This window comes from Periplaneta americana, chromosome 4 (assembly GCF_040183065.1).
Source record: "Periplaneta americana isolate PAMFEO1 chromosome 4, P.americana_PAMFEO1_priV1, whole genome shotgun sequence".
NCBI lineage: Eukaryota > Metazoa > Arthropoda > Insecta > Blattodea > Blattidae > Periplaneta > Periplaneta americana.
The window spans coordinates 76,402,334-76,428,972 of NC_091120.1; the positions used below are offsets into that span (position 1 = coordinate 76,402,334).

The window sequence follows — 26,639 nt, forward strand, 5'->3', positions numbered from 1 at the left end:
ATTTTATTAAAGATCAAATATTTTTATAATTATTAATGAAGCGGGGTTGAGTATTTTTCATATATTAAATGGCGGTGTGGTGTAGATATTTATATGCGTAGTTCTCTTCAGTATTGGCTCGAGAGAGACTATCTTTCATTGTTATGGAAGCAAATAACTTTCCGAATGTCTGGTATTCTTCATTGAAAATAAATCTGAAAAATATTTATTTGAACGTCTAATGAACTTAGTTTGCAGCATTTGCTGCACAAGCCACTAGTATAAATTAAGTTCGTTGTAACTTAGAATTTTAAATATTTTACTTAAAAGGGGGGGGGTTATAAGAGGGGTTGAATTAAATAAATCGAAATATCTCCCTTATTATTAATTTTCATGAAAAATATGACATAACAAAAGTTTCTTTAAAAATAATGTCCGATAAGTTTTACTCTGTGCACAATTTTGATAGGACCGATATTTAATGAGATAAATGAGTTTCAAAATTACAATAACAAGGCCATCTAAGGCGGTGTAATGAAATAAAAAACAAATGACTTCGTCTATAAGGGGCCTTGGACAACAAGACTCGAAAGCTATGTAATACAGCCTACAGAGAATGTTTCTGTGTTTGTATGAAGTAATATCGGAAGCTAAATTAACGGATTTGTATAATTCATTATTAATTCACCATTGGAAAGTGTAGTTTCTCTAGATGGACATAATGCTATAATGTTATTACAGTAACTTCTGAGTGAATCGAGGACAGGTAAGATTAAAATAGCTTCTTATGCACAGAAAACTTGATAGGCTATTCTTTACATTCGTTTCCCATATTTCCTAAAATAATTTTTATGACCGAAAGAGTTGTCTCTGGATCAAAAAGATCGCATTTTAATTTTTTTAATACAATTTAAAGTACGTAACATAATAAACGATATATCCTTCTATCAAAGACGAATGTTCCCTGTATCAAATGTCCTATTTTAATTATGTAATTACTTTATATTTATTTCTAACGGGTGCAGCGGAGCGCACGGGTACGGCTAGTATAAAATAAATAAATACTTGGTTGCTAGGGAAACATGTACAGCAGATTAGAGATAATTTCAGTATTGTAAGCGCATACTGTATTATAAGCGTGGTCTAGGAGCTCAACATACCATCTGAAACCGACACCCTAAGGGCCGTATGTCTGTAACAATAAGCTTTACCATTGCATTGTCCAGTTCCTGCTGTCGAGGACAATACACTGATAAATTAAAAATTAAGAACGTGGTGTACACTAAGCAGCTATGAAAATTATACTATTTTATTAAAGTAAATGAGTAAAACGAAAGAGTGAACAGAATGAAGGGTCCCCTGGAACAACGTTGTATATCACTTTTTGGAGAAATTGAGTTATCCATGTAGAAATGTTGTACATCAAGACTAGAATTCACTGTTGCAAGCGGTATGTTGCTATTCCATCTGTTGTTAGTTTTGTAGAATTTTAAAAATCGGCTTCCCTGGAACAACGTTGTATATCATTACAATATGGCGGAAGCGAATAACATTTATCTTTCTCCAAGTGCACTAAAAGTGAGTAATAAAGGGAAGAAACGTAAAGTGAACGCCGAAAAATGGAATTGTAATTTAAGGAAAGTCTTAAGGAATAGTGGCAAACCATATACAACGAAAAAAGGAATACAGATCGAAGAGAAATCACATCCAATTGTGGTAAGTGGAAGAACGTTGTATATCAATCGCGTGCTAGTATTATAGTATGTTTTTCTTTGTTTGGTTCTGTTTGGTGAAATTAATTAATTATGTTTCTTAAAAGCTACATAATATGTTCTCTGTATAGATAAGACTATAATACAAGGAAAAACAGGTACCAGGCGCAGTGGCGGCTCGTGATAAAATATTATATATGTTCACAATTTTGTGTTCCTAAATCGAAGAGAATTTGAAATCGTATGTTTAGCCTAATATAAAATGTTATGATTCCAATGTTTTACTATCGAAAAAACCGTATATAAATTCAAAAGAACATATAATATAATAATAATAATAATAATAATAATAATAATAATAATAATGAAACCCAATCTTTTTATTTCCAATTTTTCCTGGTAAGCCAATTTATCCAGTTCTTTACTGTTCAAAATTGCTTGAACAGAGTTCATTATTTACGTTTGTTAAAAATGAATACATACCACAATGCCGTTATTTACAAAAGCGTGTGTTCAGTAATATATTTTGGTTCACAACACACTGATACACTATAGCCTATACCAGTAGTGTAATCCCATTCGCATAGATTGAGTACTATAAATACATGCCAGTAAATATGATTTTTAAACATTATACACTACCATACAGATACTTAAATTCATACCACCACCACATTCAGCCTGCACGTGTTTGAAAGCCAAACTATGCTATTATGCTAACATTGATGAGTAGTAATTCACAAACTACTTTCTCGTAGCAGCACTGTACACACATCCACATAAAGTAAACGTTCCGACAGTGAGAAATGCTGACGCCTACAGGCTAGAATACAGACTATTAAATTTCTTCCTCGAGATATAGCACGTGAACGATAGCATCGATGCACCTGACATCTGTAGGATAGATTCACTGTTCACTTAACGCTTTGTGCTCTTGATGAGTCATAAGCGGCCAGCGAAAGACAATTTTCTCCCGCGCATGCATGAAATTCCTGTAACCTTCTTGGAAAGAGCACGGCTTGTACTTGAACGGATGTTGCCAAGTTTACATAAGAAGTTTATGCAAGATACGGGAAGTTTAAAATACCCGATTCTGATATACATTCCGACTACATCAATACGGTATTAAATAATACTGTAAAACTAGTCGTGCATTAATGGAAACAAGGTGTTCACGTGCTCTTATTGACGCATCGCCACTGACCAGGCGAATGGAAATATGTAATAGGTGAGGCATGTATAGTAAGACCTTTCACTGTTAAAGAGATGTATCAGGCAGACTTTTTAGACTTAAGTCAGATAGAATCAGACATGCAACGGGATCCTGAACTGAAAATAACTGAAGTAATGTGGCTAAAGCTTAGTTCAGATGAGCCAGAGGCAATTTTTGTGAGGGCTAGTCACAATGTGCTACAGTCATGGCATCGTTACTCCCTCTTGAAGAAGAAACGGGGTAACCAGACACATATTAGTTTCCCCAAACCTACTGTAAATTTCCCTCCATTGTAGCCAGAATGGCTCCCTATTTCAGCTGAGAAAAAAAAAAAAGGATCTAATAGCTATGAATTTTTTTTAGTAGGTTATTTACGACGCTTTATCGATATCTTAGGTTATTTAACGTCTGAATGAGATGAAGGTGATAATGCCGGTGAAATGAGTCCGGGGTCCAACACCGAAAGTTACCCAGCATTTGCTCATATTGGGTTGAGGGAAAACCCCGGAAAAAACCTCAACGAGGTAACTTGCCCCAACCGGGAATCGAACCCAGGCTACCTGGTTTCGCGGCTAGACGCGCTAACCATTACTCCACAGATGTGGACAATAGCTGTGAATGAATATCTCAAGCTTATATCGTGGATTTTATTAATCACTACCATCAAAATAAAAAAAAAATATGAACCTAGATTCTAAAATAACATCCTATTGCTTTAGGCCTTGATACTGTATAAACTAATTTGTGGTATATTCTTTAAGTGATTGTTATTTTTTTTTATTTTCATACTTTAATTCATATAAGTTCTTGTTTAACTTATTTGCAAAAATCATGCCAGTCTGGGCATATAGTGAAAAAGATTAGTTGTCTTTAACTTCAATTTTTTTTGTCTCATTGCAAAATTTCTGTATGACATTTTATTGTAAGTGTAAATATTATTATATCTGTGTGTAAAAAGTGATAATAAAATGTTTTTGATATACAACGTTTTGTGTACGTTAGTGATATACAACATTATTCCAGGGAAGCTATAGGTTTTGGCTTCTTGTATGAGAAATATGAAAACCTGAAAGTGACAAATTATCTGAGGTAAGACGAAAACTGCTTAAAAACATTTTCAGGCCAAAATGAGATAAAATATGAATGTTTTATGTGTGCTATATATATCTTTTAATTCCTGTAAAGTTGTGAAAAGTGATATACAACGTTGTTCCGGGGAACCCTTCAAGTAGTAATCTTAGTTTATGATAGGCAATACAGCTTTACGGATGCTATTAACAACGCAGCTGAATATTTCGGAAATTCACATCCACTGGATATAACCCCGTTAATTATAATACACATGAGGAATTATACCACTTGCACCATCACGTTGTATTTTTAAAGGAGACTGGGTACGATTCAAACATTTCAGTACAAAATTTTAGTTCAGTATCCAGACGTTTAGTGCTCACAATGGAACAAAAATTTTCATTCTGAATTCAGTGGTATAAAATACATGTAATTAAATTCTTATCCAAGTGCATTAAACGTCCCGACTGATAATCTGTTTTATCACTTTGCTAAATGTACCTAAAATTTTAAGTACACACTGCGTGCTACAGTCTTTTCTCATATTTCTTGTATTTTTTAAAGTCATTAAGTAATGTTTCTTGGAAAATGTAAAGCAATACAGTATTTAGTTAATTATTTCACCCTTAGTGAAACTGAAAAAAAAAAATATTGTATATACATATATATATACATACATGTATATACATATATATACATACATATATATACACAGTATTATACTTTGATTAATAATTGTTATTTTTTTTCAATGCATATATGTTTTTTTTATTACGTTATGTGCGTGATATTCATAAACGTGTACAGTATGTATTCTTTCTAGAACACAAGCTGCAGAAAATACTATAAAAATTTAATGTAAATAGATTCAGCAATTTCAGAGAAAAATACGCTTACGTTTTAAATGTGTTAACTTATGAAAAAGTGCATTTAAAAAGAAAAAGACGTATGAACTACAAGAGTCGCCATATTTAAAGAGACCATTTAAAGGGCTTACCTGCAGAAATTTCCCACGATATAGGCCTATACATTGTTTTATACAGCAAATTTCTTCCTTTTTTTTTTAACACGAAATAAAAAATTGAGATTTTCACCCCAAATCACTAACTAGTTCCCTTAAATAGAGTTTACATTTGGCTTTGAAAGGGTAGTTTATTCGAAGTACTTGAAAATCTATGATCCCTTCCTTGATTCCATCTGTGAAGTAGTCATTAACTAGTACTATAGTTTACGAAATTGAAGAAAAGAAGCCACAAATAGCTCAGGAAACGTTAATCGAATTTATTCATAAAGGATGCGTGTATATCATTATAAAATTACAATAAAATTGAAAAAAAAATCTTTTGATTAAGATGATTATGCGTTTAAATATATGTTAAGTAAAATAAATTTCCAGAGAGACCATAAAATTGCATTTCCTCTTTGAAAATTATAGTCAAATACTAATGAAATTTTGTTCACTTTGATCATACAAACCTTTCAGTTCGATAAAAAGCACTGGATGTCTTGACAACAAGTGAACCTTTTAACAAGCAAACTACTGCTTATATAGGCGGAAGTCTCTAGAGCAAAAGCGACACATGTGAATTCCCATTGTCCATCCCTGAGCCACAGTATTAATAATGCTACTCTGTCTCAACTCATAAGTACTGGTCTAGGTACAACACCTCGGGTTTTTTAATGTGAAACGACATGGTAAGAGCACTGTGTTTCACAAATGGAAAATAATACATATATTGTTAATTACAGTAAAATAATAATTTCTGTATGATGAGCAGAATAATGCACTGTTCTGAACAGGCCAACTGTCCAATCAGACTGAATCTCATTGGTTTATGTAACACCACGTGATGTCTACGTCGTTCACATAATATGCCGTGTTCCTGTCAAGTTTGACAGACAGATAATATATCAGGAAGACCAAAGGTGGTCATAATTTATAATAAGAAGTGCCTTCACATCAGAATTGGATTACTTCACTCTTAACAGGCCATTAGAGTTCAGGAAGATTTTTATTAACAACATCTCGAGGAGTTGGTAAAAGCAAACTCATAACCAGACTGTGGCCTAGGTCACCAATTCGTGCGACTGAAGTTTGGAACGCAGGGAGTATGCATGACGACATGACCCATGGGGTGGGATGGCACTCTGATAATACGGTTGATTTCGTAAGAAATTACATTAGCGCTTTTCTAATTCTGCTAGACGTGGGTCCTTGCAATCACCACACATACTTGAGATTCTGTGATTAAACAAGTATATTTTATTTATTTTCATTTATTTATTATATTATTTATACATGCATATTTGTATTAGTGTTAATTTCGCTGTTTTATAATACACACTACTGAGGAACATGTCGAAAATTAAGAGCACCAAGCGTTCCCCTCAGAAAGAACTTTTTTTCCGTTGTTGGTAACTGTATAGCATCTATTAGTGCTTTATGATTATGCTAACAGATGGGGTTACTTGTCAACAATGTGGCGCTGAAACGTGTGTTCAGGTTACTGCCCAGCGACAGTCCTGATATATTATATTTTATATTTTTGGTGATTGCCTATTTAATATTAACCCGGCACACTCACATTCACACAAATTTCTAGACTCTAGACACCTAGGTAATTTTCTTTCTTCAAGAAAAATTCACCGAGAACCGAGCCCGGGACCTCCACATCTGGAAGCCAGCATGCTGACTTACAGACCACGGAGGCAGTTTCAGAACGAACTTACAGAGAAATTCGGAAAGGAATATTTTCTTATTAAAGGGGGGGGGGGGAACACTGCATTTTGCAAATTGTTAAAAAAGTAATAAGAACAGATGGAACTCGATTCTTTCAAAGCAGTGTAATAGCGAATGGTACATGGAAAATATTTAATTAAACAATCAAACTGGCCTTTAAAGTCAAAAGCAGACATAAAACATGAAAAAGACTTTCATCGAGATTTGTGTACAATGTTGATACATGCCAACATACCTTTCAACAATTTTTCAAACCGTTTCTTGAAAAAAGTTTTCTTTTGATACGTTGCGAATATATCTTGTAATTCGGTGCATTGAATTGTGAAGAAATACATGTAAGTATTGTGTATTTTTTTTTCTCTTCTACTCACACAAAAATGGTTACTCAATATTGTTAAACTAGTACATTATAGTGTAAATTGAAACATGTTATGTTAGGCAATTATTTTTTGTACTATAAATGCACTGTATATATTATATTTATAAACGTGAACATTTATTTTGTGTGCTACTATGACTGAATGTTTACATGTTGAGGCAAGAAATAGCTGCACTTTAATCTCTCATTCTCCTCGATCTACACAACACAGTGGTCAGTGCGTTCATAACTTAATGCGTTTTGGTACACTGCGCCGCAGTCTGCTCATAACGTTCAAACGAATTTAGTGCCTCTTCTTGACGTAACGATAGACGAGAATGGTGAATGAAATAGTATGTTTGTCATTAGCGGAAAGAGGCCTATAATTTTTTTCTGAAATTTTTTAGTCGAGAACACTGCCATTTTATACGCAATACACGAGTTCCCAGCTTTGTTTCTAAGAATGTATCACTCTCTATGGCTCATTTCCTCCAACCGAAATTCGGATCAAATACTAGGAAATTGAAGGCATTATTGGATGAAGAGTTTAGTCTACGTTACCAGTGTTACCATAGACAGCCATCGGTAAATAGTGAATACGTAAAGAAAGTGGAGAGGCCGTACGATAAACATGAGGGATGCACAAGGTTTTAGTTGCAACATTATTAAAAAAATTGATGAACATTGTTAGTTTTGAATATGTCTTCTGTACTGTACCTGAATAAATTGAACTTTGAGAAGGGATAATTATGTTTAGTCCACACCTGTGGAGTAACGGTCAGCGCGTCTGGCCGCGAAATCAGGTGGCCCGGGTTCGAATCCCGGTCGGGGCAAGTTACCTGGTTGAGGTTTTTTCCGGGGTTTTCCCTCAACCCAATACGAGCAAATGCTGGGTAACTTTCGGTGCTGGACCCCGGACTCATTTCACCGGCATTATCACCTTCATATCATTCAGACGCTAAATAACCTAAATGTTGATACAGCGTCGTAAAATAACCCAATAAAATAAAATAATTATGTTTAGGAAATAGTGTTGTCACTTCTGACCAATATAGCTACTGTAGTTTTGTTAATTCGGTCACAGAAGACGCTGGTATTATGTTAGTCACACAGAAAATGAAATTCATGACGGTATAAAATGCTGCTTGAAAGCAACTTCATATAAGTAGCAAAATTTGATTTGTTATATTGAATTATTTCAACGTTACAATTGCTTGTTTGTTAAAATGTATGTATGATAAAGTTATGCAATTTGTGTTCTTTTGTTTCGTGTGATTTTGAAAAATATAATTTCAATTAATGCTTCGCCATAAATGTTGTAACTAAACTCTTGTGCATCCCTCGTGTTCATCGTACGGCTCGTCCTCCCCCCATGCGTTACCTGCACTTTGTTTACGTTTTCACTGTGCCTAAACGAGACGCTGTGCTGTACTCACGATATTACTGGACGCAAGCCGCAATACATATATCGTAATATCAGTTAAGAAGTATAGAGCACTCCGTTCGGATATCAGTGGCGGATTCTCAATACGAGCATTTGACGTAGGTTACATGTTAATGATTTGTATATGAACAAATTATATTTTATTTCACCTTAATTTTTACTGTGCCATAACAATCAAATTTGCTACTCTTAATACAACTCGTAAATTTTCGTTTGTTAGTCACGATCTTTGTTTTTGTTCAGAAAGTAATTGTTCGGAAATATTCTGAATGTAGAGCCAAACATAGCAACTACACTAGTGTCCAAAAGTTAAGCATAATTCGTAAAACAGAGAAATGAAAGGGAAAATAAAACTTTATTACAGTGTGTGCCGCATCGTACTTGTGCATAGGGAGGGGGTACTCCAACCTCCGCCTCTCCACCGAATAAACACGTGTTTAGAAGGTAAGCAAACAGACCCAGTGCGGCTCATTCGTTCTTGTTCTCTTATTGTGAACAGAGGGTAGTATGTTATCACAGTGTATACAGGACAGCACCAACATGCCACAGAGACGCCAACTGGGCCCTGTTTTGAAGGTAGAATAATCGGACGTCTGGAAGCAGGTCAGACACAGACCGAAGTCTCTCACATACAGATCTGCACATCTTCGCAGCTGGTGCTGTGAATGTCCAGAGATACAGAGACGAGGTATTGGAACGACATGTGCGACGTTTCTGAGGTGCAGTTGGTCCACACTTCATCTTTATGGACGACAATGCACGTCCGCATAGAGCCAACCTGGAGGACGAGTATCTTGAGGGGGAAGATATCCAGCGCATGGACTGGCCAGCAATGTCCCCGGATCTAAACCCTATAGAACATTCCTGCTATGCATTAGGAAGACGAGTTGCAGCCCACCAGCCTCCACCGAGGACACTTCCAGTCCTCCGTAATGCTCTTTGTCTGGAATGGGAACAGCTGCCTGCAGAGCTCTGGAACTACCTGATAGAGGGCATGCCACGGCGCTACAACGCCTGTATAGCCATGAGGGGTAACCACACCCCATATTAACAGGAGTGGATCAGGACAGCACGTTTGCACATCTCCTTTTTATGTTAGGTTAGGTTCTTTTCAAACTGAAATGACGAGTGAAGCGTAGGACAGTTAAAATTATTCTAACCTAACCTAACCTTTTTATGTTAAGTTAGGTTACGATAGGTTAGGTTAGGTTAGGTTAGAGTAATTTTAACTGTACGTTTCACTCGTCATTTCAGTTTGAAAAGAACCTAACCTAACATAAAAAGGAGATGTGCAAACGTGCTGTCCTGATCCACTCCTATATTAACCGCTCAGCGCCATCATTATTGTGAAAGTGATAGTCAAATTTTGTACCGTAATTGTGTAAAATGTGTCCCTAGGCCACAATAAGACAAAATTTGCTGATATGTGTTACTCTGTTATATACCAAATCCTGTGTGATTCATTTGTACAAGTTTGGTGCCATTCTGATAGGTTGGGAACAAAATATTGAATTATGCTTAACTTTCGGACACTAGTGTATGTAGGGTAGCGGCATGCGACCTACTATAGGAATATACTGTAGATATTTTTCTATGGAGAGTATTTAAAAAATAAATCTAAGCCCGTCTGGTGTGTTAGACAATGGAAATATTTTATGTCCTCACTTATTTCCAGCTCTCTTCAATAACACGTTAATGTACCTAGTAGACTTATTAAATAATACTTCCAGCCTTGTCTGTTACTACAGATAGGTCTACAAGTTGCTTTATAGCTTTATATTCAAATTATTTTCTTCTATACACTTTCTTAATGCTTGGAATAACTCTTCTCCTGTTGTATTTCTTCTCAGTGGAATGACATCGAGCAAGTATTGTTATATGAAGAAATTCTTTGAAACTCCGTGGATGAAAATTACCAGTTGTACTGTATCAGTATCTGTGTTTTCTTCTAAAGCGAGAGAGTAGACAAAAAATTTGCATTTTTTTACTTTATTTCTCGTTCAGCTAGTGTTTCAGTCCATTATCCTTCTTTGTATTGTCCTTGTGGATTTAATACTATTAGAAACATAATGTTATAAACTTTATTCAAACATGTCTTATTGAACTCTCCTTCATTATAAGTTATAACACTTTACTGGTTATCCGATTTCCAAAGCAATAACATAACTGGCACGGAGTTTTCTTTCATTCATACGTTTTCATCATATTTCAGTACCAGAATTAGTATTTGAATTTCGTTTTCTTAGGTTGTAATTGCTTCGTCCCGTCCAGCGATACGAAGATAAAGTTATTTTTATCTTTATTTTCTATTATATACATTTCCGCTTACATTTAGATTAAGTACGTTCATGCTCGTCTATGATTTCGTGATAATCATTATGACATGTGTCACAATGTCGTCCGATGTTTCATCAATAAGTGACTATTCGAATTTTAGAACACATGAGATATCTGCATTGTTATCATGTGCACAACAAATGCTGTACCTCTAATTCTTCGTTAAACACACGTTTCCGAAGAGACATAGGTTTTGATAAAGAGGCAATCTCTATTTCAGCAGGTAAAATCCACCACTGACAGATGCTTGTGTACTGAAGTTGTAGGGGAGTTGAATGGAAGGGAGGGGGTGAAGCAAAGACAGTTTACTGCGCAGGCCCTGCGACGGCACTATTGCTAGTAATCACGATTATATTTTTGCCAATGTCTGCCGTAGACAAATAACACTTTCATCCACTAAAAACATACTTGTATATGTAACATAATTCCTTCTTCGTGTTTGTATTTATATATTCTATGACAAGACAAATTGAGATAAAGCGCTATGTAAAAGAACATTACGTAAGTACCACCTTCATTCGGTAAGAAAATTCAATTTTTACAAAAAAAAAATACATAACCCCTTCATACCCTAATTCCTTCAATTACACATACAAAAAATAAAAGTTATTTAAGGCAGGGTTTAACGAAAAGGATATCTGTTACAGATTTTGGTATATTAAATCACGAGTTTGTAGTCTCTTTATTAATATAAATATATTATAATCAACTTTGGCTGATATATTTGTATATATTTTTTCGAAATTATAGAATAATTATTGATAATAAATAACCTATATGTATATCGTCGTTGTTCTTACAATAACTCCTATGTGACATATTTATCGATTTTCAGATTTTTGCTCTATTAAATACCGTAAATAGTGATAGAGGAAATAATAAAATCTCCTATATGTAATTATATTTATTTGTTTCGAAAATGTAAGAATTCGCAGTCTCCTATGTACGGTTGCCATAGGATGAATAAATATGTTTTCTCTTCCTACTGAAAAATTTTATATTTTACACATAGGAGCTATTGCAGGAACAACGACGATATGTAGGTTTATCGACTACGATGTAAAATTTATTTCATGTGCTTTAAAGAGATATTAAAATAAATGTGAAATATTACAGTATTAATAGTATGATTTGGCGAACGGGTAGCTCAGTTAGTAGAACAGCTGGCTACGGACTGGAAGGGCCGGGGTTCGATCCCGGTTGATGAGTGACTTGATTTGTATTATTCAAAAGCCGTTTCAGTGGTCACAATGTCGAAGACAAGCAATTCTAAAATAAATTAGACTGGATGTACTAATATTTAATCAGTAGATATGATAAAATTACGTGTAGTCTAGTATGTCAGTGTTAAAGAACACGAAAAGACGAAAGAGCAACATTGTCGAACCCATATGCGTATTAAAATCGTTGAAAGTGCTATACAAAAATAAATACAGTTGTAGATACAAATCCCATGATAAATAAAAGATTACAGCAAAATTGTAGCAATAAGCAATAGTTACAGTGATTAGAAGGCATCATCAATTAATATTGCAAGGTGTATAATTTCTCAAAATTTATCAGAACACGTAAAATTCATTCAAACTAATTGTGAAAGTTTTCGAAAAACTATAAAGCTTCTGGAGACATAGAAACTGGAAATGGGAGAGGCTTGATACATTGTGGATAAACTCTGTAATACCATTAATCCGTTAGAACTTGGTCCCTTTACTATAAAATTTCAATAGTGTTCTGCACAAGAATAGTGGTTTTTCTCACATGTGTGCTATAAGACATACTCTCGCTAATTGTGAACTACAGAGTGAAGAAGATTCAAATTTGAGTGACGTGTCCTATTTTAAATACACACCTAACACGTCGTGTGACGTCGAAAGATCTTTCTCGAAATATAAATACTGCCTTGGCAACCGCAAGAAATTCAATATTATCGCATGTATATTGTTATGTACTGCAGTAGTATGGATGATGATGATGACGTCTCTTCCATTCTTTTTAAGCTAAGTCTTAATATATTATACTCGTGGACGCATGAATTTATCATTCATGCTTACTGAATAATGAAATAGCAGGCGTTAAACTAGTTTTGGATATGATTGATAATTATATTATTATACATCATAATAAAACATGTTATATCGCATTTCCATGTGTAATTTTTCTGCTGCCAGACTGTATCAGCGAACAGTGCAATATGCACCTCAGCCAATCCTCTGTTTATTTCATTCTACGGCCGCTTTTGCTCAATACAAAAACAAAGTTCGTGTATGCCTAACTTCATTGCAAGGTATTTTTGGTGTGATTTATGAGATCCAAGCCTGTGTTCAGTTCACTAAACAAACAATCACGCCGAATATATTCTAAACTGTAATAATAAAAAAAATTAGACGAAAATAAATGCTAATATATAAAGAACTAGCGTGTTTGATTAAACAGTAAATTGGTATTTCATACAAGTCTTGTTACCACAGCGAGAAGAGTATAATATTTACAATGAAGTTTCATAGAATCGTTATGAATACACATCACATGTATCACTCCAGGACATCATGTTCTTCAGTATTATCACGGAGTGTCGCTATTGTTTATTATAGAAGGTTTTTATTTGTAAACGTCCCTGTCTAAATAAGTAATTATTTAAATTGAATTCAATTTAAACAGAAAACGCGTCTATTTAGATATTAAAGGGGAAGTCTGAAACCAGGCTTAATTTAGTTTCAGATTTCACCCCCAGCCCTAGCCACCACCTTTAGAAATTTGAAATAATAATAATAATAATAATAATAATAATAATAATAATAATAATAATAATGATTTATTTTAGCTGGCAGAGTTAAGGCCGTAAGGCCTTCTCTTCCACTCAACCAGCAAAAAGTGTATATACATATGCATGAACTTACAAAGAATCCAACAATTTGATTTAGATGAGAGTTACATGTATACAAAAGTTATTTACAAATTAAACAACAAAATATTATGAACTATTAATTAAACACTGAAATAAACTGTGTAGCAGAATTAAACTAAAATACATAGAATGTTAATATATTTCAAATAATATTAGATAATAGAAAGAGATTATTACGAGACAATTAAAATACAGCACAATCAGGATGATGTCTAAAGAAAAAAGTAACAATGTAGTCAGTGATAGTTTAAATCAGTATGATTGGAGTGAAATGCTAATAAGGTTATCTTTTAAGCTGTTCTTAAAGGTGTTTATTGTCTTGCAGCCCCTAATACTTTGTGACAAGGAATTCCATTGACGCGAGGTGGATATTGTAAAAGATGATGAATAACAAGATGTTCTATGAAGAGGTATACTTAGCGTGCCACAGATAAGTGATCTGGTATTTACGTCGTGGTTAGAGTATAGATAAGAGAAACGAGACGAAAGGTAATTTGGTGTTGAAGTGTGCAGAATTCGAAAGAGTAAAGACAAAGAGTGTAAAGTTCTACGTTCTTTAAGTCGGAGCCACGAGAGACTTGCGAAGGACGGTGATATGTGATCATACCGTCGGATGTTGCACACGTATCTGACGCACATATTCTGAGCTCGCTGTAACTTGACTGACAATTCAGAACTTAGGTCACTTAACAAAACGTCACAATAATCGAAGTGCGGCGTTACTAGGGTTTGCACTAGGGTAAGTTTTAGTTGCTGGGGCAAGAAGTTTCTCAAGCGACTCAAACAGTGAATGGAGGAACAGATTTTTTTTTATCGTTTCTTTAACTTGAAAATTCCAACTTAGATTATTATCAAAAAAGAAGCCAAGATTTTCTACGACAGATGAATAAGGGATTAGCGTGTTGTTAAGGGTAACAACTGAAAGATTACTGTTATTAAGGGAGTTAACTAAACGCTTATGTCCAATAATTATGGCTTGAGTCTTACTTGGATTAAGTGCGAGTCCGAAATTGGCCGCCCAAGTGGAGACAGTGGCTAGGTCACAATTTAACTTGTCAATCGATTCATTGATCGTATTGGGTCTGGAATGTATGTAAAGTTGTAGGTCGTCGGCATAGAGGTGATATCGGCAATACTGTAAGTTCTTTGATACGTCATTAATGTAGATAGAGAAAAGTAGTGGTCCTAATACGGAGCCCTGCGGCACTCCCGCCTTTGTGTATCGCCATTGGGAGAATTGATTATCAAGTGAAACACACTGTTGGCGGTCACGTAGGTAGGAGTCCATCCAGCTCAAGGTATTGTCTGACAGGTGCAAAGCCTTCATCTTTGCAAGAAGCAAGTCGATATCAACAGAACCAAAGGCATTGCTGAAATCGAGAAGAGTTAGTGCCGTTACTTCACCCCTATCCATAGCTTCACGGATGTCCTCAGTCACTTTAAGTAGGGCTGTAGAAGTGCTGTGTCCATGTCTAAAACCCGATTGATAGTCATCAATGGCACCTCTATATTTTTATTCTTATCATTTTTCCTTTTTCCTTCTTAGGTTTCATTGATTCTTTACTTGAAATTTTTTTTTCTTCTGTAAACTGCCATTGTTTGTTTGTGTATTTGTTTGCCTTTTTTCTTACTCTTTTAGCTCTCATCTTCTATTTGTTCTTGTATTGTTTTGTATGCTTTGTCTAATGGCAGCCTCTAATTAGAGGAAGCTCTGATAAATAAATAAATAAATGAAGGAGCATTCAATTGTTTATACACTTCATTCATTTATTTCACATCTTTTGTTTTATATCGTTGCCTGGAAACCTCGATTGTTGTTACTGTTGATTGGAATTGAAGCTGCAAATACCATTGTACATTTCTTGTAATAATTGTGTTCGTGTATTAAATGATTGTAAAATGGTGTATACTCTTCAAGAGAAAACAGAAATCATTGGTCGTTAAATAGAACATAACATTTAACAATACAGCAAAACTATGTAGCTACACTTGTAGAAGAAACATTACATTGGCATTATGTAAAGTAATTCTTGTACAAAATTAGAAACTAATATCTCCATAAGGGAAATTATTTTTCAAGAAGCGGATATTTTCGAAACAAACAGTCCTCCAGGTCATTTCTTCTCTGCTGAACTGGCATTCGAACCGATGCTCGTTATACGAAGTTCTTTCTTATGTTCAGAAAATCCAGACCTATGTAATTTTAATTTTTTATAAATTTGAGATTCAGATTAAGCGAATTATTTAGTATTCATGTATCTATATTTCCTTCGTTTCTTCCTTATTCTATCCATTCTTTCAAACTTATATTTTGTTCTTGATTTGATGCTCTTTTTTATCTCACTAATTCCTGTTTTGTAATTATTGTCTTAAATTTTGTAAGACCCAAGCGACCATCTAATAATGAAGAGTTTAAGAGGATTCTTAGATGTGTGATCTCAAATATCCCCTGAAACGACGAGAAATTTGGTTCATTCAATACCGAGAGGTCTGGAAGCTGTCATCCGTGCTAATGGCTTGCATACAGGATACTGAAAATACATTACAGAGACCTACTGTGTTATATGCATTAGTATAATGTACCAATATTTTTTTTGAAATCAGAAAATGGATTTTATTTTGTGAATAATTCTCTTGTGTTACTGTTGTTGAAATTTCTGTGAAAGATTTTAGTTTTACATTATATTAAGGAATAAACATTTTATTTTCTTAAACTTGCCCTTTATACTGATCTTATAGGGCAAACATTGAGTATGGCAATACTTTTTGGTGACAGTGTACAATGAACATTGTGTCTCATTTCTGGCATGCCTGTTCTATACTATCACATGGTAAGTCAAATATAGTGTATGCAATTAGAGAAAGAGCAATTAATAAATCCAAACCGAATAGTTCGTAATAGCGAAGGAAAATGGACAAACGTTTTCGCCAAATGTATGGCCTCTTCAGGTCCCATGTGAAATGGTTAATGTTATGTGAACACTTTTACACACATCTGGTTTTCAAAATATTTTCACTTATGTACATTTACAAGTGTAGATCATTAAAACATTAACAATAAAATGCAAACTCCTAAATTTTCTGAATGCAAATAATGTTATTCAATTAGGTTTTTAAATTACTAACAACTATGTTGTAATCTGTGATATCACACAGGATATTATAAGTCTCATAATTAAAGTACCATAGTTCGTTTCGGAGTGCATTTAATTGAATCTTTTTATTCCTAAAAGTCGCCACATGTTCATATCTCCTTTTCTTAAAAATAATACAATAATGAAATAATATTGACATTTGAACACTACGTAGAAGTGAAAATTAAACGTAATTTCAAATTATTTCTAATCTGAACATCAGTGACCTGCATATCCTTTCGATTCCCACTCCTTTCTTATCATATCGGCAGCCTTTTCGCCTATCATTATGGTTGGAGCGTTAATGTTACCGCTAACTATATTTGGCATTATAGAAGCATCAGCAACCCTAAGCCCTTCCATGCCATACACCTTGAGTTCTGGACTCACAACAGCTGTGCGATCGAATTCTGGACCCATCTTGCATGTTCCCGAAGAGTGATACAGAGTAGTTCCTATGTGCCTCAAGGCACACTCCCAATAGGCTCTTGAGTTTACCTCTAGTTGGTCACACATTTGTATGTATAATTTTCTTTGCGTTGCTTCTTTTGACTTCATCTCATTAGTTTCTATAAATTTCAGAGAAAATTCTATGCCCTGTATGAGTGTATCAATATCTTTATTCTCAGGATCCGATAAATATCCTGGGAATATTCTGGGATGTTCAAAAGGATCTGTGGACTTGAGAAGGATTCTACCTCTACTCTCCGGTCGCATAAGTGCAGGAGCTAACATAAGAAGATCGGCGTGTTGACTTAACTCATGCACAGATCTATTTGTTCCATCGTCAAATCCGAAAACATATGATAACAAATTAGCGGATTCTGTGTCATTAGCACTTAATACAAAAAAATAAAGTTGTAAGTCTGGTCTGTCATCTGTTGCAGAAATATTGGTTTTAATATTTCCAGTTATAGCTGTGGCTACAATGTTAGTCAAGATACCGGATCTTTTTGTTAAGAAATTGTAATACAAATCCTGATTCTTAGATAGTTCACTAACATTTGAATGATTAATGTTGAAAACCGATCCGTAAAATACAACATGGTCCTGTAAATTTTCTCCGACACTCAGATTTTGAATAATAGGATTGACCCCCATTTCCTGTAAGTGATCTTGTGGTCCTATTCCTGACAACATTAATATCTGGGGGGAATTTATTGCGCCGCCGGATAAAATCACCTCTTTCGTAGAATTTACTGTACGGATATGGCCACTCTTATCTTCAAATTCGACCCCGTAAACGGTTTTTGTTGTTTCATTAATTAGTAATTTCGTAACATGAGCATGTTTAAGAACATGAAGATTCTCTTTATCGTTCACGGGACTTAGAAAGGCTTTGGCTGTGTTGCATCTTGTGCCATCCCTCAGAGTACCGAACACGTTCGCGAAACCTAGCTGGCGATCCTCATTAATGTCATCCATCCATTCGTATCCCATTTCGATAATTGCCCTTTGAAATGATTCTTTATAATGGCTGACATTTGCCCTCTCTACTGTTAAAGGCCCCCCTCTCGAGTGATATGGAATGTTGCCACGGCTTTGAAGGAGTGGCTCATAAGTCATGTCTTCTGATTTCTTAAAGAAAGGTAAAATTTCGTCGAAGCTCCAACCATAATTCCCATCTTGTGCCCACTTATCATAATCGCCCTTCATTCCCCTAACATATATCATGAAATTGATAACACTACTTCCCCCCAGAACTTTGCCTCTTGGCCAATTGCAACGCTCATCTCGCAATCCCTGACACATGCCCTGTTGAGGTTCAGTACGATACTGCCAGTCGATTTCTGTTTTCTGTAAGTAAAACCAAAGAGCTGGAATGTCCGACGTTGGAGTAGGGTCGCCTCCAGCTTCCAAAAGCAGAATTTTCCATTTGTTCACCTCGCTGAGTCGGCTGGCCACCACGGAGCCGGCTGAACCTCCTCCTACGACAATGAAGTCGTATTCAGGTAGGAGTTGGCTTGTGGCGTCTTTTGGATAGTCTTCAGGGTTTCCCAGTTGGTTCTGAGTGCTGATAAGTGTAGAGAAGGGACCGGCAAACAGAAGACCGCTGACACCGCTTCCTCCGGGTGTTGCAGATGAGTTCAGGGAACACATTTCATCCATGATGTCCTGGGGATGAAGTGATATTGGAAAGAATATGAAATAGAAGGGAACAAGCAATTGTTATTCTCGAAACTGTATTTCTACTTATCACACACATAATTTTAAAGCGTTAAATTCAATTTATTGTTCAAAATTACCTCATGATATTACCCCATTTTTCATTCTGTTATTTTAGATATCTTATCAACTGCTATTAGGTTGTATAACATCGATGAAATTTGTGTTAATGATATGGTATGTTGCGAGAGGAGGCCAAGAATTCGCTATGAATTACCTGACATTAGCCTTACAGTTAGGAAAATTCTCAGAAAAGGTCAACCAGCCCTAGCGATAATGGGAACCTCGACCTACCTCAACTCCTGCTACCGTGTAGTTGGTCTTTATTAATATCTCTGATAATTTAATTATTACCATTATCGTCGTCATCCTGATTATTACGATGTACCGAAGTACATATGATATTTCAGAGTAGAATTTCTGCGTCATCATATGATGATATGCGAAAAATAATCACTTTGTGATTTAAGACGGAGCTTATTCCGTCGGATCCCTGCCACTTAGTCACTTGTAACGAATGTACCTCTGCACATGTGTGGACATTGTGCCACTGTCATACATCTATGACGCAATGCATGAGGGTAGGCCACTAGAGGGAACCCAAGAGGTGGAACTTAAAGTGAGAGAATTCGATCCGACATCGGGATGGGAATCCGGCGTGGCTTAGTGGATAGAGCGTCAGCACGTAGGGCTGAAAACCCTGGTTGAAACCCCAGTGCCGGAGAGAATTTTTCTCTGGTCCACTCTTCCACCATCATATCATGACGCAGAATTTCTACACTGAAATATCATATGTACTTCGGTACATCGTAATATATAATATACATTCATGTTCCAAGTTTCAGTCAAAACAAATTTTAAGTGAATAATTGCTCCACTTTCCGTCATACATCTTCTCAAGTGTGATAATATCTTAGTGAAATCGCTCACCATGTTCATCACTTACTGCACCACAATCTTTGGTGAAGAAGTCAATATGAGTATGGAGGAAATGCATTTTCAATGACATGTTGCAACTATGTTTTTCATAACATTACATGTTATCCAAAATCTCCTTGTAATTTATTGCTCGGTTGTTGCCCAAGATCTGTAAACAAACTTTCTTAAAACATTCCCATGCATCCTTTTCATCATCTTATACGATTCCATCAAAAGTATGGTCTCTGAAAAGCTCTCGAATCTGTGGACCTAGAAAGATGCCCTCCTTGACTTTAGTATCACTTAAGTAAGGAAATTTTTGCCTTAAGTACTTAAACGTGTCGTCGACCTGGTTGGCAAGTTGGTATAGCGCTGGCCTTCTATGCCCAAGGTTGCGGGTTCGACCCCGGGCCGGGTCGATGGCATTTAAGTGTGCGTAAATGCGACAGGCTGATGTCAGTAGAGTTACTGGCATGTAAAAAGAACTCCTGCGGGACAAAATTCCGACACATCCGGCGACGCTGATATAACCTCTGCAGTTGCGAGAGTCATTAAATAAAACATAACATTTTAACTTAAACGTGTCACTATATTTGTTCATTTCCGTCACAAAGTTTTTCATGAGACCCAACTTGATATGCAAAGGCGGGAGCAGAACCTTCTTAGGGTCTACTAGAGGGTCACTCTGAACGTTCTTCATACCGGGTGAAGAGATTTTCTGGTGGGCCAGTCATGTTTACTTTAATGGTATGTACGAGCTCTGCTATCCCATTCATAAATAAAGCAACAATACTTAACATAAAAATCCGTACAAAATTATCTTACTCTAGTGAAGCAGTGCGAAACGAAAACTAGGTAGATCTAATTATAAAATTTTCTTTGTGATCAGCACAACAGAATTGATAGGAATTGGCTATTTTCATTCAATTTACATTTTCATTGTTGTACAGTGTTATTGAATTATACTATGTCTATTAATAAGTTAGGTCAGGGTATATGTTAAGATGTGATTTGTATGCTCCACTTCCATAATAATCTATATATCTTATGGAGAGACGTTGGATCGTAATCGTAGTTGAGGTGGCGCAACTGATAAGTTAAGACCTGTTTTGAGAAGTACGTACGGTCGAAAGATCCGTGCACTGGATTTATGGGCTAATTCTGGAAGTGTTAATACAACAATTGTAACATAATATAATCACAGTAGTAACTTCGGTTCGAGGCTTTATAACATAATAGATAAATTCCCAAACATACAATTTGCTAATGCTCCTTATTTTAAAAAATCCATTAAAAATTGATGTTAACAGAGAAAATTTGAAGTTCAATTATTGTGGCATGTGTTTTTCTTCTTCTTCTTTTCTTTTATTACTTTTTACTCTGTTATTCAATAAAATGTCTTAACATTAACTTATGTGGAATGCTTCCTTAGCACGAGTAAGTAACTTACTCTTCTGGGGGTGCTAGAGATTTCTTATATAACAAATCCAATATGTATCTTTGTTCTGGCAATAAAGTAGTATTATTATTATTATTATTATTATTATTATTATTATTATTATTATTATTTATAACTATTGAATAAATCCACATCTATCTATCTATCTAGAAAAAGTGAAGTACTGTCAAATTGAAGCCCAAATAGTCTAATGTGCATGCACATTTTCGTTGAATGAGTAGGCCTACTAACAGGAATTTGTAGCACCGTGAAAAACCTCTTTTCATGTTATGGAATGAAAAGCAGTACCTTATATGAATTTTGTTCGAATTTAATTAATATAAAGTGTACGACTTCCTAAACATGCGTTTTTGTTGTGAGATTATTCAGATATTGTCCTGAAATGGAAATATACGGTAAGATTATTAATCAGACTTATGGGGTTAAAATGGAAGAATTGAAATTTTTAAATGAAAATGTGGCTTTTTCCTTTTTGCTTAAATATTGTCATGAAATGTTAGTAGGCATTGAATATATTTAGTACTCCGTTTGAGATTCAAACTTTTTGTTTCAAAAAGATCTACGTATGTCTGATATTTCTGGTGTGCCCATATTAGAATCACATGATAACAATTCGAACCCTCCACTTTCCAATGCTTTTCCTAGATATTTATCTATGAATCCTAAAAATTACAGAGCGATTGGTTGATATTCATAAGAGTTACGTCATGATAATGTTTAACGATGGGGTAGAGATAATTTTCGTCTGTTTGCTGCGAACGGCAACGAAAGAACCAAAACGGCGGATGATTATATCCCGTATTTATAGAGCCCTAGGAAGTGCATCACGTCATCAGTAGCGAATGACAAGATGCAGAAGTTTAAATGTAGCTGACCTGCAACGTGATTGGCTGCCGGAAATAAGAGCGACGCGACTTTTTTTTAGAATTGTGCATTGTGTTTGTGTGTTTGCAAATTAATTCATGGCGGTGTTTTTAATGGTACATCAAGGTGAAATTTAAATTTTATAAAATTTTAAAATTGGAAACATGTTTTGATGCTTTATATAAAATAGCCATACATGATGTCATTCTTCTTTGTTGAGAAATGTGTGAATTATTAACATGGCATTCAAAAAATCGTTTCTGTTCTCACAAATTTAAAAAATGTTGTCTGAAATTTTTGTCTACACACCTATCAGAATCTCAGAAACAAATTTCTCTGTCAAGGGTTTCCATACCAGTTATTCAAAAAATTAGAAAACCTTTTAAATGCAGCCGAGTTAAAAAAATTGCTAAACAATTTCAAGTGTATAAAAACATATAATGAAATATGAGATCCAAAAAAAGCCTTGATAACAAATAATGTTACTAAGTACACATTCAAGAACATCCACAAAATTACATGCATCTACTACAATACCGTAGGAAAACTAACAATTTTAGTGAAGGAAAATTTAGCTTATAGGAAACTTCAGCCGCGAAATATATAAGTTCAAATATTTGAAACTACAATATATAGATGAAAGTAAATACCTGCAGTTTCTTCTGTTACAAGTGATTGGATGGCTGTATGAGCATTACAATTGGTGGAGTGCTATTTTAGGCTGTTGTTATTTAGAAACTTTCGGTAAGCAATTTTTAATGACTATTATACTTTTACTATGTCATACTACTTTCGAGCAATAAAACGCTACGAAAGGACTTGTTTCAACCAATCATGGCTGTTTATCCTACTATTTTATCATTTCCTTAGCAATTTTTTTTATCATTTCTCTAGCATGTGTTTTTTTGGTTTGTCAACATTTCAAATTGCAAATTCTTTATGATACTATAAAACATGCTTTGCGATCGTCATTTGTTTCCCACATAGATAGTCGACTGAAAATGCCGGCTCCGTTCAAACGTTTTGGTGGAGGTAACATTAGTGCAAAATAATTTTAGTAAGTCAATTAATATCTATTTTATTGTATTACAGTACTTTATTTATTTTAATCTTTATATAATTTCTTCTGTTTTTATCACCTATCTGCCACTTGTTTCTCTTTTTTGACAACATTTCAAACTGCAAATTCTTCACGGTACTACAAAATAGGCTTTGCGATCGTCATACCGCATAGATAGTCAACAGAAAATAGCGGCTCCATTCAAACGTTTTGGTGAAGCTAACATTAGTGAAATAGAATTTTAGTAAGTCAATTAATATTTTAGTGTTTTAGAGTACTTTATTTCTTCTAATCTTTGTATACTTTCTTCTAATCGTGTAATAGTCAATTAAATTCCATTCGAGTTTTGATTTTCTCTTGATAAATCTAAACCTGTAGTAAGATTGCTGTTGACTATGACACTTTTACTACGTCATACTGCTCGTACCTTTTACCAATAAAACTGTACGAAAGGACGTCTTTCAACCATTCATGGCTGTTTATGACACAATTTTACCATTTCCCTGGCATTTGTTTCTTTGTTTGCCAACATTTCAAACTACAAATTCTTTACGGTATAATAAAACTTGCTTTGCGATCGTCATTTGTTTCCCTCATAGATAATCGACTGAAAATGGCGGCTCCGTTCAAACTTTTTGGTGAATGTAACATTAGTGAAATAGAATTTTAGTAAGTCAGTTATTACCTATCTATTTTATTGTATTAGAGTACTTTATTTCTTCTAATCTTTATATACGTTCTTCTGTTATTATCACCTTCCTACCATATGTGTCTTTGTTTTCAAACATTTCAAACTGCAAATTCTTTACGGTGCTATAAAACATGCTTTGCGATCGTTATTTGTTTTCCGCATAGACAGTCAGCTGAAAATCACAGCTCAGTTTAAACGTTTAGGTGAAGCTAACATTAGTGAAATAGAATTTTAGTATGTCAATGTTTTATTGTATTAAAGTACTGTATTTCTTCTAATTTTTATATACATTTTTCTAATCGTGTAATAGTCAATTAAATTTCACTCGAGTTTCGATTTTCTCTTGATAAATCAAAACCTCTAGTGAGATTACTGTTGATGAAAACGGAATAATGTCGTAATTTTTTTTAGCAATGGCAAAATATCACCTGGGTATGAGAACGGATATTAAGACCAATATTTTCTTGCAACAACTTACCATAAACTCAGTGTTTTTTTATTTTTTTTTTATTTCTCTTCTCTTGAATATCGGTAAATTTCTAAATATGAAACACTCATTCGACTTTAATGTTTTTGTTTACTGCAATATTTCGATAACGACTACGTCTAAAATACGGTTTCCAGATTATTATCAGTATCTAGTGATTGGTAAATATGGCCTTGGCATAGAACCACTATGAAGTGCAACGTTTTAATGTCGAGATGATGATGATGTCCAGAGACTGAATGTCTCTAATATTACGATAGTTTTTATTCAGTGATATTATTGTTTATTTTCCGGATTACAGTGAATCCTAAATGATTAAGAATTCAGTTCGTAATTCTTTATGGGGTAAATATTGATATTGTTTTCTACTTTCGGGAAGTTTATTGTCGAGATATGTATCTTCTTACAGTTAGATTTCAGTGGGAGGAACGCTGTCTTTTTTCAGATTAAATTATGTTTGTACTGTACACTAGATGCTCATTGTGTGATACTGATTTTGTTTTAGTCCGAAGATGTTTATAGTGTTTAATGTTTCTTGTTGTATGGATTTGCAGACTCCATTCGATTTGCCTTATTCCCCACAAATAACACCACTAACTTCCATTTTTAGTGATGTGAAGATCATGGTTACCAAACACCAGTCTTATCGATGTTGTGTAGATCCGTAATCTGGAATGAAGGTGCGAATATTGAAACTAAAAACCACTCAGAAAAACACAAGAGGTTAATTATTTATTCCACGTCCTCTTTGATATCAAAGATGCCCATGCTAAGGTGTACTAAGACCAAATAATATTTTAAGTAAAAAATAACAAAAAATAACTCATTTGCACACTTTTAGTCTATAGCTAATATTCCTTCAAGAAAGTAATCACCATGAAAGAACAGAATATATGTAGGCCTACAGCTTCTCAACTGAAAGTGTTACCTTCAGTATTGACGATACGGATGTTCCGGAAATTTTAACTATGTCTGGCCAATTGCTAAAGTGGACACTGTTGATAAAGAAAATTGAGCGGATTTCTTACAGCCTTTATATATGAATTCCTTGTTTTGTTCGTTACGCCACAAATTAAGCAACACAAGATGAGTCAAAGGCTGATTACAGTAACAAAAACTGTCAAAACGTCAAGCCTAACTTAAAATGAATAGTGTATTTTTAAATAAAGTGACAACTTAGGCTTCGCAACAGCTTGCAAGCGATCCGTTGAAGTTACTTACTTACTTGCTTATGGCTTTTAAGGAACCCGGAAGTTCATTTCTGCCCTCATATAAATCCGCCATCAGTCCCTATTACTAGCAAGATTAATCCAGTCCCTACCAACACAACCCACCTCCCTCAAATCCATTTTAATATTATCCTCCCATCTACGTCTCGGCCTCCCCAAAGGTCTCTTTCTCTCCGGTCTCCCAACAAACATTAGGCCTATATCCATTTATGGATTCGCCCATACATGCTACATGCCCTGCCTATCTGAAACGTCTAGATTTAATATTCCTAATTATGTCAGGTGAAGAATATAATGTGTGCAGTTCTGTGTTTTGTAACTTTTCCCTTTCTCCTGTAACTTCATTCCTCTTAGACCTAAATATTTTCCTAAGCACCTTATTCTCAAACATCCTGTTCTCTCTCAAAGTAAGAGTCCAAGTTTCACAACCATATAGAACAACCGGTAATATAATTGTTTTATAAATTCTAACTTTGGATTTTTTTGACAGAAGATTAGATGACAAAAGCTTCTCAACGGAATAATAGCAGGAATTTTCCGATATTTATTCTGCGTTTAATTTCGTCCCGACTGTCATTTATATTTGTTACTGTCGCTCCAAGATATTTGAATTTTTCCACCTTTTCAAAGGATAAATTTCTAATTTTTATATTCCAATTTCGTACACTGTTCTGCTCACGAGACATAATCATCACTCTTAACCGAGTCATATGCCTTTTTGAAATCTGTGAATAAATGATGTACTGTACCCTTATACGCCCATTTTTTTTTACAATATCTGTCGAATACAAAAATCTGATGAATATTCGATCTATTACGCCTAAAATCACACTGATAATCCCCAATAATTTAATCTACATATGGAGTTAATC

At 34.8% G+C, this 26,639-nt stretch overlaps 2 protein-coding genes across 4 annotated transcripts in view; one reads left to right on the plus strand and one right to left on the minus strand.

Annotated features, from left to right (window-relative positions):
* LOC138697967 (glucose dehydrogenase [FAD, quinone]-like) overlaps positions 1-5,483 on the minus strand; it is a 31,411-nt gene extending 25,928 nt beyond the window's left edge. Inside the window, exon 1 of the mRNA XM_069823594.1 lies at positions 5,452-5,483. The gene's annotated coding sequence lies outside the window, so the exon portion shown is untranslated. The remainder of the gene's footprint in view (positions 1-5,451) is intronic.
* The window catches only part of LOC138697977 (tyramine receptor 1-like), a 689,651-nt gene that overhangs the window by 394,332 nt on the left and 268,680 nt on the right, over positions 1-26,639 (plus strand). The gene's annotated exons all lie outside the window — the stretch shown is intronic.